This window comes from Takifugu rubripes, chromosome 14 (genome assembly GCF_901000725.2).
Source record: "Takifugu rubripes chromosome 14, fTakRub1.2, whole genome shotgun sequence".
Lineage (NCBI taxonomy): Eukaryota > Metazoa > Chordata > Actinopteri > Tetraodontiformes > Tetraodontidae > Takifugu > Takifugu rubripes.
Genome location: NC_042298.1, coordinates 8979412 through 8995578, shown reverse-complemented (window position 1 = coordinate 8995578; position 16167 = coordinate 8979412).

Genomic DNA, 16167 nt, shown 5'->3' with positions numbered 1-16167 from the left:
CATTAAAATCTCTTCATTCATCTGTGCCCTACAGCTGTTGCTGGTGCATTTCAGCTGACAAGGGGGGGGGGGGGGGGGGTGCACTACCAACGCTGACCAGACTGCACCACTAGAGGGCAAACATTTGGGCCGACATCATAAAACCCCAGCTCATGATCACATGTATGCTAATAAGATTTAAAAAACAAACCTTACTGTGTCACATTCAGGTGCACTAACATTGGCATCACTGCACCATAATCCAATCATCTATTTTGTGTTGACAGCTGCTCTTGGTGTCACTGGATGAGAGGCAGCAACACCCCCGGGACAGGTCACCAGTCCATTACAGGACATTCACTATTCACTAAAGCACTGATTTAGAGTCTATTTTGCATGTTTTTGGACTGCGGGAGGAAATTGTAACACTTTGACAAAACCCACACAACCACCCAAGCTCCAAAAATAAAGGCCCCGACCCAAAATACCCCCAAAAGAAAAGCAGTTAAAAGCATATTGAGTCTTCATTTTACCGCCCTGTTACTGCTCTGGAAATCTCCTCCTACGCTAATTCTGACACCCACAGCTCAAACAATTATGGCCCCAATGGCATGACGACTCTGGAGAGCCAGACAGAAGAACACAGAGATTCTTCTGGTTAAACGCCAGATCTGAGTGTATGAGGGCATTAATATGGCAAACCTGAGGGTCTCTGCTGCCAAAGTGACCCAAAAGAGAAATTACTAAATATATTAGAAAGAAACACAAGCTTATAGCAGAGATAACGGGGTTAAAGATGAGTGTTTCTGGGATGGTGTTGCTGTGCCCTTGTTTGCTCTCATGAACACTGGAATCCAGCATTTCTAAACATCAGTGCAGAACGCATTTGCATCAGGGAGCGTTGCTAGTTGTGGCATAGCGTAGTCTGGGGTAAAGAGGTGGTGGCGCGTGCTGGTACTGCACGCATCGTCATTTGATGAGGCTATGAAAGCATATGATTCAAAGTTCCAGGATTAAAGCTATGCTACCACCACCAGTAAGTGGGATGCTAATTCCCCTCAGCTTGGACAAACAGACTATTTAAAGGGCATCAGGCTAACATAGGCTGCTTTATTTTAAGTAGATGAAAAAATGTATAAATAGACTTTGAGGGGCGCAACAAGCGAACGCTTCATGAAATGGCTGGCGTTACATCATTGAATGTAAGAGTGAAGTTCTGGAGAGATGATGGGCTCTCTGGGCCAGCCATTATGGTTTGTGCTAATGTTCTGGTTTCACAATCCAAACATTCTAAGAACTGTTATTTGCTCTTTTTTCCCCTTTTACTCAGTAATTCTGCTTCTTCTTTTTTTCAGCTAAGCAATGCTGTCAACAGAGAGAAGAGAAGCAGCTTTAAGGCCGCGGGAGCCGGGAGGAAGAGATGATGGAAAGTACAAATAAAATGCAAACGGCACAGACAGCATCACCTGTGAGCCTTTTTAGAAGTCCTATGTGTGATGGTCGTGCAGATCCATATGCAAAAAGGTTGTGCGATGCAACACTTTTCAGGCATTTGAAGATGGCATCTTTCTCTGCACTGACAATCTGAGGTCTCACAAAGACACTAGTGAGGCGGAGTCCTCCATATGGTCAGCATTCTGCAACGCATCATTACTGCTGGTTTCGGCTTACGCCACTGAAACGACTCGTGAAAGTGAGTTTCTGTAAGTTAAATCACTGGACAAACCAATGTCCTCTCCAGATGTTTTTCCTGAATACGTAAAGCCCGCTCGTTTTTTTTTAAACAGGGTGTAATCAAGAAATGCAGAATCAGCGTATATGAACAGACGCCCATTCTATACCTTGCCTATTTTATAACAGAGAGAAAACACGACCAAGCACATGTTGTTGCGACACGAATAAGCTAACAGATGCTTATTCAGCTTGTGTGTTGGTAACATTTGAAACTTTTTAGGTTTCTGTAGCTCTCCCTCCTTCTCCCTGGATATCATCTGCTGCATGTATGCTTCATATATCATGTGCTTCATTGCTGGCCCAAATGTCTTCGGCTTTCTTCAAATTACAAATGGGGAAAAAGAAATCCATAACCCGCAGCTACAGATATTAACATGGTGGTTGGGATACAGTAAAATTCTTTGGAAAGTCAAAGTACCACACATGAAATAAATAATAGGCCATTTATTCTGTCTATCTACTTATCTGTGTCTTGGTGTGTATTTAAAATATTATTGCAGGGCAACTGCAAACCATGAGTGAAAATCACGAGAACTGCTTTCCTCTACTCTTCTGCCCTTATGTGCCATCCATCCATCCATCCCTCCATCCATCCATCCATCCACCCACCCATCCATCCATCCATCCATCCCTCCACCCATCCATCCATCCATCCATCCATCCACCCATCCATCCCTCCATCCATCCATCCATCCATCCCTCCACCCATCCATCCATCCACCAATCCACCCATCCATCCATCCATCCATCCACCCACCTATCCACCCATCCATCCATCCCTCCATCCACCCATCCATCCATCCACCCACCTATCCCTCCATCCCTCCCTCCATCCATCCATCCATCCATCCATCCATCCATCCATCCATCCATCCATCCACCCACCTATCCATCCATCCATCCATCCATCCATCCATCCATCCATCCATCCATCCATCCATCCATCCATCCATCTGTGGTGTGCTGGAGCCTTTTCAATACTGTGTATCAAGGACAGCTTTCTAGTCCAGTGCAGGGCCTTCAGCATCCAAACTTATGCAATATTTCTAATGGAAGCAATTAAAAGAAGAATGAGTACATGCCAACGGAAAAAGAAACACATATTTGGGCTTACAGTCTGATTAAGGAATGCAGAAAAAGCTAGAACAGCTCTTTTGTGCAGCCTGCCATCCCAATACTCCCCCCAAGGTTATGACAAATTTACGAAAGAAACACATAGAAAGATAAAGAAGTTAAGTGTATTGTTTTCCTTAAACAGAGTAGTCTTGCGCGGCCCAACTCAGGTTGCTTCCTGCAAGAAGCCCCACAGGGAGTGCCTGACATGGCGCAGTGCCACGGCCTGTGCTCCCGTGTGCATGCCAGTCATTTCTGCGTGAAGCTGAAGCTGTCGCCACATGGACAGCTGGTTGCGAGCTGCAGGGCCCCACGAGAGCCCCTACCACAACATCCTTTTATACCATCAACAAGTTTGCACATTACATTCATAGATTCCTATCAGTTTTCCCGCTCTGCATCACTCCGGGTGAAATTCGTCTCAAGACCGTATAACAGACGCAGTGTGGATTTGGGAGCGCCTGCTTTCAATCAGGACACATTGAGCCGTAACAGGTCTAATTAGTGGATGCAGGCCTGCGGCACAGAGCCTGTGAACGCTATATGCAACTCTTGTTGCGTGCGGCGCGTCGCACAGCTTTTATGGGCCGAATATTTTTCATCTTAACAGCACATGTGTCACAGACTGAAGAAGATTCCACAACGAAATGATCAAAAACGGCAAACACAGACCTCCATGTTGGTGCCACCTTGCAGTTACGGGGTGGTGCTCATTACCACCAAATATTTTACAAATGAGGATGGGTTTGGAGTGATAACAAAGGCCTGTAGGGGGGAACTTAAATGATACAGTATGGTCAGATGTGTGAAGAGGGCAGTGGAAAAACAAAATGGCTTGTAAAAAAAAAAAAGGAAAGTAACAAAGTACAAAGGACAGTTAATGGTTTTGAGGAATATGAATGATTTGCAAAGCTTTGTTACACAGTTTTATTAGTAGTTATGACGGTTTTCTTTTTTTTTCCTATGAAAATTGGAGCAGTGGTTTAGCGTGTGTCAAATGAATCCTTTCTGACCTGAAGTGACTGTCCTTCGATGACTTAAATATCACAGAGGAGTGGAATTTTGACCTCAGTAGAGATCTGATCTCCTTCCCTGATTTCATTGGCACACTCTTCCCTCTTCCTGCACATTCCTAGATTTTTTTCCCAGTAGCCATTTTGGCATGTACTGGTTGGGTAAATACAGGTGTTACCAATGACGTCTCATGTCTGGTGTCCCAAAAAAAAAAAAAAAAAAATCTCTTTCCACGCTTTCAGAATGTGAAATATCATCTGCAGCTGATTACATGGTTCTTGCAGTAAGGATGCTTTGTGCTATTTGTTAAGAGCAAACATGTGAATGATAGCACTGCTTAAGTATATTTTGAAGCTCAAAATTATTACAGTGCGTCAGAAAATACTTAAACACTCAAGTCTTAAAGTCAGAGCAGCATGCCAAAAAAGTTTGTTTTTAATATTTTAGCATTTGGACTGCAGGACAAGTGGGAGTATTTGTATAAACTAAGCCTCCCTTCAGAGCATTGTATACATCTTTGGCAAGAGGCAGGCTTGAGGGCAGACATTGGCTGAGCCCAGAGTCCAGATTTATTGGGAAAATTAGGCTAAATTGTGTGGTGAGGAATGTGGGCAAGGGTGTGTGTGTTGGTAAGTGACAAGAGAATTTACTCTCCGGCTTTTGGGACACGTTTGCTGCAGCAACAGCCGCAGCCACAGCTAAACTGTGTCTGTTGAAGAGCTAATCCTTGCAGTAAATCATGACATTATACCTCTATGTGGCTAAAATTATCCTGTGAAGGTCAGGCAGAAATTGTGGCTGCATTCTGCAAAATAGCTAGCAATCCAGAAGCAGACAAAGATTCATATAAACATAGTTCTAGCACCCTGGCAATTCTGCACAGCTCCTTGACAATGTCCAAACATTGCAATGCCAATTTGCACGCCTGAATCATTACAAAAAATGCAGGTATTTTAGGTACGCCGAAATTGTTTTATTATTTTTAACACTGAAATTGCAAGGCAAATGGTCATAATTGTAACTCCGGCCTCTGAAATAAACAAGGCTGAAAAACGAAAGTGGTGATTATGGTTGGCCTGATGTGGGATTTGCGAGGCTACCGCCGAGCGCATTTTCATCTCCCTGTTTCAAGTTCCTGCCCAATATAGACACACTGATTCAGCCATCAGAGCGCACGCTTTAATGGAAGACGGTTGGAGGGATCTGACCAGCAGAGGGAGATCTGTCCAGCCCGTCATCCCTGCATCAATGGAATGTTCCATTTGCTATACCCTCCACAGTGGAAAAAATTGGATTTGACAAATAATATCTACCAACGCTGCATTTTCTTTGAATAGCCAGATATTTATGGTGCAGCCACAAGAAATGTACAAATAACATCAAACTGGAGATTTTTACTGCCTCGGTTTGAAAAAATCTCAATGTCTTTTATTGCTGCAGGACTTGGAGGCCAAAACCAGTGATCTGGTGAGTCTCACTCACATTAGCCAGGCCTCTATCAACGTTTAGTCTTGCAAGGTTGGTGAGTGATGCAACCTTAAATGACCATTTTACCACATTAAATGTTTCAGCTTGGAATGTTCCATTTCAGATGTGCACCTGGTCAGGAAGAGCTGCGGTGTTGGCAACCAACCCCACTGCAAGTTTTCTGATAAAAATACATAGAGCTTCTTGTTTACATAAAAAAATGATTTATTTCCATGTTATGCATAATTGAACAAATCAGAAAAGATCTGGGAACTATTTCAACCTTCGAATTTTAATGGGGGGGGGGGGGGGGGGTCCCGACTCTCCTCTCAACTACTGTTTTCCCCTTGTGTTTGGGTCAGGAGGAGGGTGCAAGAGCCCAAATGTGTACGGGCGAAGGCAGGGTACACCCCTGTATGAGTCAACACCTGATCACGGGACCCTATGTGAGCATATAGGGGATCGTAACCTTGCTCACAGGCACCCCGGTCCCGTGTGACCACACCTGGGGCTTGAACTGAGACCCCTTCTTCTCAGCCCAGGCCCCTACAAACTAAGCTACAGTCTAAAAAATATTTCAATCAAGCATCCTTAGCTGATAATAAGAATGGCATCTCGCAAACCCTTGAATATCTAGCAGCTTATCTGCCCTAAGGGTCCGCTCTGAGAACCATAATGTTCTTGTTTTTCTCCTATTCTAGTCATAGAGAAATTTATATAACTCTTAACTTAATAGTTGAAATGAAGCAGTAATTCGTTAAAAAAAAAAATCAATTACCAGTTTGAAAAGACAAACCTCAATATAGAGTGAATTTAAATTCATTTTCTCAAGTGACATAAGCTAAACATGTGAGTTAGATGGGGACATCGATATCAGTCTTATGTTTATCCGTTTTATATGAAGCTGGAACCACAAGACAGCACACTAAGCCAAGCACACAATGTGCAAACAAAAGAAAACAGCTCTCCAGACCTGGCCCAAAGTTCACCAAATCTCCCTACCAGCACCTTTAAAATCTCCCTAAATATCATATTATATTTTGGTTATTTGAATCAGTAAAAAAAGAATAAAATTTCTTCTTTAAAAAAAATGCGACCTTTCAATGTTTGGTTTTGACTGTTTTCTTGGCCAGAACATGATTTTTTTCATAATTCAAAGTTTCTCTCAAAAGGAGCCAAATCTGAAGAATGTTCTCTATCTTACATCATGTCTACAGGACATCATATAAAGAGCAACAGAATTGCAACACGGAGATGTTCTTTGTTCCAATTCCTAGATCTGTTCAGGTTTAATATTTCCTGAATGCATCCTCATGAAACCTAAAGTGAAATGTTACACCTCTGCTTGCTTGATTGTGACTCTTTTAAAATCTCTCACTGTCACATATGTGGTCATACAATTTGTTGAAGTTAAGCTTGGATGTCTTTGGTTCAAGTGAAATACTGTGCAGCACCCATGGAAAACTGCTGACATTGCAAACCGCATCATTCAATTCTCAGATATTTATTTATGTATTTATTTTTGTTATGCCTGGCAATACTGGGACTGTGCTTTAAAACACAGCATGCGGGCACATTCACATGTCTCTGCTTCTGTCATCTGACCAAACAAGATTTTAACTCCTACGTCAAGGTAACTTCTAAAATATTGCAACAGGGACTATCCACATCATCGTTTTGAAAAGGGTTCGAAAACCCAGTAATTACACCCTCTTGGAAACATGGAAATTGTGAAGAATAGCCACTAACAGACTGACAGCAATGCGACAGCAACTCGAGTGGTATGGTTTACAAAGATAAGTTCCGACTACACCAACGTTTGGCAACTGCCACCACTAGAGGGCGCAAATAAAGGAAGGATACTCTATATTTAATCATAATTAATATCATCAGATAAAACATCATAATTGGGTTGTCTATTGCCACTCCATTGCTCCTCCTGGTGGTGGGAATGCAACCACAAATACTGTGTGGTTGTGTGACGGCTGTTCTTGGGGGAACTCTGCGGCTGTTTAGTTGCTATAACAACTTGGTGCACAAGTGGCAATAGAACAAAGAAAGAGCAAAGTCAAAGCCTGTCCTCTTTCTGAACTTTATTCGATCAATGGACTCCATTTTGTGCATCTTGAGTTGGCATTATGTTGGCTTTGTGTCCACCCCTGAACTGAGACTGAAAATGCTGAGACAAGTTCGTACAGTGAAAGAAATAATCAAATCAAGAGCCCTAAGGGGGCAATTGTAATTGGACAAGGCTCACTCTGGGTCTTCTGGAGCCTGGGAATACAACACAGATCCAGTAAGTGACCACTTTGATGTCTCTGAAAAAAAATCTAGATCCAAATGAAGATTTATCGGAGAGCATCTGATCCATTTTTATTTGTGTTGGCCAATGACTCGACATAGTCAGAGCTCCTTTACGCAAGGCTAGAATCGGATGCACTTAGGCAGAGTTAAACATGCCCGCACTCTTACATGTGAGTGGACACTTCAGCGTAAACAGTCCCACAACAAAGTAACAAAACACAGACAATGCATTCTTGGTTCCACCACATCCAGGTGAGTAGTAACAGCTGTGGCTTTAAAGAGGACCAGGACTCTGGTCAAAGATGTTTTGATTGCAACAAAACGTGCATACCACCGGTGATTCATGACAGCTTAGCACCCAGGCCCCATGGCTATGGGCAGCCACACCACATCAAGACCACTTAAATGACCCAGAAAAGCAGCCGTGACTAAAAATAAAGAGACAAAAAGGCCAAGAATAGTCACAGCATGAGAGGAAGGAGTGAATTACTGCCATGATAAGGCTAGATTCCTGCACATGCAGTTGGATTACGATGCGGAGGGGGCATGCAAATTGGTACCAGCTGTGGCCTTAGAGCACACTCCTGCAAAAAGGACACAGGATACAAGTATGCAGATTAATCATTTACTCATGTTAACAGCCTCGCTCCAAGCCTTGTTTCAAGTCACTGCTCTTACCACCACTCATGTTTGGTAGCACTTGGTGTTTTACCCCTAAAATGTAACACATGTTGAGCTTTAATTTGGATTTCAGATGGATTTCTGTGATTTAGCACTCTAGTTGAGATCCTATGAACCCACTTTGCAGCCACATAGGGATTCAGGGGTAGAATGCGTGGAAAGTTTAATTGCTTGGGTATGATTTTCAAAGTTGTGTCAGTGATACGTGCAGCTAGCAAATAAGTTAATTCTTTGTTCCTCTTAAAAAAGAAAGGCTTCCAGAATGAATGTCAGCATTAACAAAGTACAACTGAATACCACTCCTACTCACGGGTCTTACAGATTGCTGAGTCGCCCACTCAGTATCAGGCTGCTTATTTTACAGGTGGGGGTTAAACATGTGATGACACGATGACTGATTTTAATGGCAGCACACTCATGCGTGCATGCATAAAAATCATACCTTGTTGAGTTATTGGTTCACAGTACAGGACCCCCATGTGTTACCCAGTAAAGTCTCTGTTTATAGTGCTGTTTTTACAGGTCTATAAAGTATTAGTCTGACCTACTCTGCTCTTGTGTGAGTGGAAAAACCACATCTGAAGATGGCTGGTTTGTCATTAGCGGCTGAGGGCAATAAGAGCTGAAGCACGGCTCGGATCCCTTCCTATCACAACACAAATTCCCTCAAGGGTCCCGGCACAATCGTGGATGGCTCCCTACTCAGGGAAGAATAGCCTCAAACATCAAACACACTGCATTCATGCTGTTTGCTGACCTGTCGGGCACAACATCAAGAGCCCTTCTCATCCATCACCACATTCTCCAGTTTGCATCATATTAAATGTCACAGTTGGGAAGTGTCTATTCTGTGCCACAGTCTTAATCTAACTGGATTATTGTAATCTTCCATTCTCAGCTCCAGCACCACAGGAAGTGGCACTGAAGCTACTACCTCCTGTAACCAGGGTTAAATAGTCTGTATCATACAGAGCCAGAAACGCCAAAGAGCCAGAAAAACACACATGTAGCCGCTTAGCCATCTCTTATTGCTGGTTTCAATATGTCCAAATACAAACTTTGCAATAACTCCCACCTACACAAACAAAACAAACCCCCCCAAAATAATTTCAGGGGTTTTTCATCGCCCTTCACCTGCAGCTTTACTCACGGGGAAGCCCAACAGATAGAGAATTTGAGCATGTTGCCTTCAAGTGCAACACGCCCAAATTCTCATTTGTTCTTTTGGGAAACTATAAACGCATAAATGTTCCAGGAATTTTGTCCTAATGAAAAGCATTCCTCCCGTCTGCAGACAGCCGATGCACGTAATGCTTTGCACATCATTAAATAGGGAATGTTCACAATCTAACATACACACTGTGCATAAACATAAAAAGGGATTTATATTTGTATATGCAGTGAAAAATGGCATTTTGGAAAGAATGTAAATAAATGGAGACAAAATAAATCTGCATATGACATATAAACCATCAAAATACAAGATAGGAAGAACAAGAGACACAAGAATGGGGCAAAGAGGCATCATGGAAGATCGCCTTGGGCCCAGAATGTATGTGCACACAGCATATGGACCACTTCCCCTAATCCATGTATTTAGGCATAAACATCACAAAGTGCACCCCAACCACCAACCAAGCAGCAGGAATGCAGGTCCAGTAAATTTCTAGACAGCAGTAATTACCACATACTTCCCTCCTCTTTCTATGTATGTTATATCTTTAGCTCCTCGGGCCAACTCCGTCTTTCCCAGATCACATCACTGAAGCAGCAAAAAGCCCAAAGAGCTGCTTCAGCTTGTTAAGCCTTGGGGAGCCTGGTGTTAATAGATAAATGGAACCCACAACATATATGCTGCCTGGATTATATATGTTTTAGCTAACTCTAATCGTGATACCGCAGCCTCGTTTAAATTCAGCCACAGAGGATTCTAACCACCGTGACACCGGAGCCACTGTCCGAGTCTCTCACCAAACCTACCATGACAGACTCCACTATGACCACATTCAAACCCTGCGGGGACTGCCTCTAACACCATAAATGCTCTGCTTTAGTTGACTAGCTCCCATCCAACCCACAGGTATGACTTTGCTCACTGGGATGCCCAAGACAACGTAATCATCAGATTGGGGGGTTTAAATCCACAGCCATGAGGATGAGAGGCGCCCAGCAGCGTAATGTCATGAAAACTAAATTGCCTTTTACTGTACTGAGACTGCCATGTTGTTTCCACTGGTAACCAAACAACATATTATTGATGGAGGGATACACCAACATTTCAATCATGGGCTGGTTTTAGCTTGTATAACAAGAGCTGCAATATGTTTATACCACATTCACATTTTAAATGATGCGGATGCAAAATCCCACAACCTTGTCACTGCATATTCGACAACCTGTAGAATAAAATTTATTAAAATTCCCATTTAATGCAACTTGATGGATATGAGATTTACATGGAGCTGTTGTTGCCTTGACATAAGAAATTGACCTGTACCTATTTGTAAGTGAAGCTTTAAGGGATATTGGCGATCTTTAAGGGATTAAGAGCTGGATTAAATGCACTCTGTGTGTTGACGACATGAGACAGACGGCTGCCTATTGTGATCTGAAAGTCCAAGCTGATGATGAACGATGAACTGGCCTGCCAGAGTTCACCGAGTTGGTCCACGAGCACTTCTCTGACCCCCCACCCCACCCCAACCCCTGTTTGCGCACTCAGCTCTGATGCTTGGCTGTGCGAGGAATGTTCACACGTACAGACGCAAACACAAACATGCAGCTGTAGCCTGAAAACGGGTGGCAGGTTATCTAACTGTTACGACCTGAGAGAAAGTCGAGGACTTGGCTTTGACAGTCACTTTGCTGGATTGTGTTTTTTTTTTAAATTTCAGATACTGTAGATGACCTCTACTCATGCTTTCCTGAGGTGAACCTTGTATAGGGCTGTGAATTATGAAGCAAAGGGGAGATAGCTGTTTTATGTCATAAAATACAGCCAGACATTTTTGTTAAGGATCCAAAATGTCAAATGGATCCAAAAATATAACTTATCTGATATTAATTCTACAAAAATGCTGCTATGCTGGCAATAAACAACATTGTTGTTCTTTTAGTCAGACTCCACATACAGCGAATAATAAATTTAGTTTCAGAATTTCCAATTAGAGTGACAAACTGCAATCCATTTATAAGTCTGCGCTGTATGATAACATTCTGAGAGCATGTTAGCATTGGACTCAAAGTATTGTTGCATTCATTCTGCCAGAGGTGCAAGCATGGCTCTAGTCCCTTAGCCCTGAACGCATGATATTTTCCAAATGTCACTACTCCTACAGGCAGAATCTGTTTTTTTCCACAGGAGCTAGTAGCTTCACAATGATGATTCAACAACTTGACAATGAGAGAAAAGAACACTCCGAAAGTTGTACAAAAGGTCAAAAAGGATAATATAAATATCTCCGTCAGACAGACTGAGGGAGGAACCTCAAAAACTCACAAAAACGTTCCGACTTACATTACTCTCTAAACTCTAGACCATTACTTTTTAAACGAAGAACATGGAACTTGGCTTCCTTCGCTGTTGATCCTGGCTCCCTTGACAAACCATGAAGCAGATCAACTTGCAAAAGACAAAGAGAGAAGAACACAAAGTAATGGGGCACAGCGAGGACAAGCGAGACCAGGAAGCACACACAGGCAGGGGAGGAGTTTAGATGCTTTAGTGGCCACATTCAATACATATTCTAAATGAAATACTGTCTGAATGCCCAACAGAGACATTGAGATGACAGTTCATGGTTATGACCAATCAGTACACTGAAATGGCTTTTTGGCAATTTTTAGGTTTAAAAAAACACAACAAACTCAAAAGATCCCTGTGAAATTCAAGGAGCTACCAAGCGAATTCCAGTCAAGGCAGCTATTGAACCTCTTTATTTTACTATCAACGTTGCCACTCAGTAAACCAGAATCGATGCAGGAACACATGTGTGGATGAGGAGATGATGCGACCACATGGTGGCGGTTGCACAATAATACTGCAGACATTTTGAATCACATTTAATCTCTACATCCACTGCAATCATGCGCTGATCGACTGTCCGTTGTCCTTTATGCGTATGCTCTGTCGAGTCGGATGAGCCGTGAAAGTGAACAGCAGTCCAGACTCTTACTTCCCTGTGGCATGCAGTGTCAGTGACTAACACTGGTAAACACACACACAAATGCTTATGTCAGATGTTATAAAGTGCTAATGTTGGCCTTATGAAGGACCCCTGTGTGCCATCTTTAATGAAGGACCTTTTTATCCACACAGTGACCCACACAGCAATCTAACCTGGGACTAAATTTAAAACTGATGAAATATACATAGCATGCATTTTCGTTGCTATAGAGGATCATATTTTCATCCATACTACAGTTTAACTATTGATGAAGAAGATGAATTTAGAGGACTGCTTTCTGAACTGCTGAATACGTTAATTCATCTTTGCCCCCTGTGAGTTGACATATTGTCAAAGTTATGCCACTTAGTCAGCGGGATTTACCCAAGGAACAAAATGTACAGAGCAAACAGAAACACCAGTGCTGAGTTATTACCTCCCACAGCTCATGCCAATGAGTTTGTGTCCCAAAACATTTTTGGCAGATGAAATGTGGAGGCTGCACGCAGAGCCGTGTCAGCAACTCAGTTAACGAGACCAATACTGTCCCCTCAGAAGCGTAAGAATTTTAAACATTTCCTGGTCAAAGCAATTCTTTTCAATATTTACATATCATCCCCGGTGCACACAACTGCATGAATGCGCACACGTGTTGGAATATAACCCAGAATTATCAGTTCATGCACGCAAGTAAGAGAAAGTCACTGACAGCCTTGCTGGCTGACAAACGTAGTCAAATAGCTGTGTACATAGTGGAACATTTAGCTGCTAATCAGCCAAATATTCCACTCTAACATTGGCAGTCATCGAAAAAATGGAGCTAAACGGAGAGTGACTACTCAACCTAGACCTGCAATAATGACCAGAGGCATGGCACTGGATGAATGGTAAAATTCCCTACTGTGTGCACGATGCACAGAAAAAGCCAAGTTTGCCAAAGCCAACTTTTTACTGCTGTAGAATGTGCTTTTACTACCCCTAAGTGACACAATTGTGAGTTTTGAACTAATATCTTTGCTCTGGATATTTGAAATTAGCATCTTGAAATGTTTTCAGTTTGCTTCATTCTTTCGTCCCTCCTCTGCCGTGATGAAGGTAGAAGGGCCCGACGAAATGTGTGTGAGCACGTGCGCATGTGCATCGTGGATGTCATAATTAGACACTAGAATTCTGGGCATTCCTGGGAAGGTTTTTTTTTTCTCTTTTTTTTAATCTCTTGTTGCAGCCCAGCCTCCTCAGAGCTGCTGCCCTTACGGAAAAATACAACATGTTCCAACACACAGCAATCAATTACCCCTAATTGTAGAACACACATCGTAAACTACAAATATCCCAGAACATCCTACAATTGTAACCTCATGGTCCTGAGGTTCACAAGCATCTGTGACATGCTGGTTTGATCTGGACCCAACCACTAATGCATGAGCTGGCTAATTGACCTCAACTATTCGAAAGATATGTGCTTTATTATTACAAAATAGCTCCCTCTTTGATGATTTGTTTCCACATAAGCAAAAGAAATGCTAGATACACATGGTACTCCTCAACAGTACAATAAAACTTCTTTTTTACTTTTCTCAGACAGGTATTCTTGTGTAAGGCTGCTTTATTATCGCCATAACAGTCAAGGCTGTTTTGTGTAAACATAGGCACCAGTAAACAATGATCTCCATTCATGCCATGTCAAATAACACATTTCTAATGAGTGTTATGTTACGCTTCAAGTCTTAGTCATAACAGTGTCCAAGATGTATGGGGAGGGGGATCTCATCCACAAATAAACACTGGATATTTTAATTTTTTGCATAATAAACCCAGGTTGATGACCGATGAGCCATTGCCATAGAAACACATGCTCTTTGCATTACCAAAACGGCGTCACTGTTCATCAGCTTCCACCTGTGTAAATTTATACTGATCCCTGTGATGCTGTTAAAAATGGCAGTACTTGTTAGTCTCAGGAGAGTCTGAGGGTTTGCAATGCTGACAGTGGCTCTTAAACCTTTAAGCGGATGGAGGACGCCAGTTTGTTGTGTTTCTTGTTCAGTTCCTGCCTGAGAGTCACAGATGATCTGCACATTTAACAAAGAGTTTTTGTAACATTATTATTTGAATGCTAATTAATATGAACTGATGTTCATGGCATGTTGCTGATTTTTTATTTATAAATGAATATGAATGAGTTGGCAAATTAACATTTTAACCCCTTCATAAGAGCTTTTGAGGGGATGAGCCCTTTGGAGAAGTGTCAGTGAACTCATGAGTAAAAGTGAAGTGGCAGCTGATATTCATTGTTTGTTAAATATAGTACCGGTACGTTTTGCCAGTGGAACTGGGTCATTGTACTGGTGACATGACAGTTAGTGGAACGATAAAGATGAATTCCTTGTGAAAGTATGCAAACTTCGGAAAGGCTGCAGAACTGATGGACAGCAGCTTCAGCAGTGACTTTATCCACTGAGGAAATGTGATGACTTTCTACATATTATTAATAAGCCTATTGTTATAATTAATATAATTAATTAATTATAATTAATTTAAAAAGATGGAAACCTGAGATACAATTGATCAGTTTTAACCTATAACTGACCAAAACTATATAATACCAAAAAGAAACAAGTATTTGTGTTGCTCTTGTTGTGATAGATGTCCTACCTGATATGCAGCATCCCACCACTAGAGGGGGGAATAAAGACACACTTTTGAGCAGTGCTCAAATGTCCTCAATGAAGAGAAACAGCTCCAACTCCCAAATGACCTACTGTATGTTACATTTCTGCTAAATCAAGTTAAAGCTGAGCACATCAGTCACATTTTGACAGTTTGTTTTCTTCATTCTGGTTGTGTGTACATGGGCTAAGCTGAAAAAATCATCACCATCAAATATTTATGAAGTTTTAAATGCTGGACTGCTACATTTAGGAAAGCATTGCCTAATAGTAAGACAGTGAGACAGTGAGTGATTAAGTCCTAGGTTACTGTCTCTACCAGGAGAAGTGTGCTCAGTCAGACAGGTAAGATGGACCTGAAGAGCTGTCCCACAACTGCTTCAACAGTTGTATTTGGTCAAACCAAACTCTTCAGGAGGAGTACGTTGGTGCACTTTCGGTTGATTCTTTTAGTTTCCATATGACTGACAAGGGATGGAAGGAGTGCATCAGTGGGTAAACGAGATTGTCGTATGTGCTCGCAAACACATTTGCACACAACAGAACACATTTTGGGCTTAATTCGGAAAGAGGTATTGTTCCTCTCCAACAATACTGTGAGCCAGCTTGTCTTCTAACACAGTCTAATGAGGCAGGAACAAATGACTATCCACTCTAACACTCTTTCTCTACGTGCACTTTCCTGAACACTGTCAATTATCCCCCATGTCTTGGCTGACCTGACTCTGAATGTGGGTCACAGGCCACACAATCACCTGGTAATTACCACAGAGTAAACAAGCCAAGCCAGAAGCTTTAATGATTGTCAGGCTGCCACAATGAAGCCTTCATCTTTAATGAGGGGTAAGTGTGTCATATTATATTGCACAATTATTGGACCTGCTCATTCTGATAAATATAGCATCCCTGGATTTGGTATTGTGGGATCTCGGAAAAGCTGGAGGCTCCGTGTGATCGAGCAGAAGTGTAAACACTGATATTTTACATGACCTCACATAATGGGCCCTTTGTCCAGTGCCTGAATTCGATTATTAATTGCT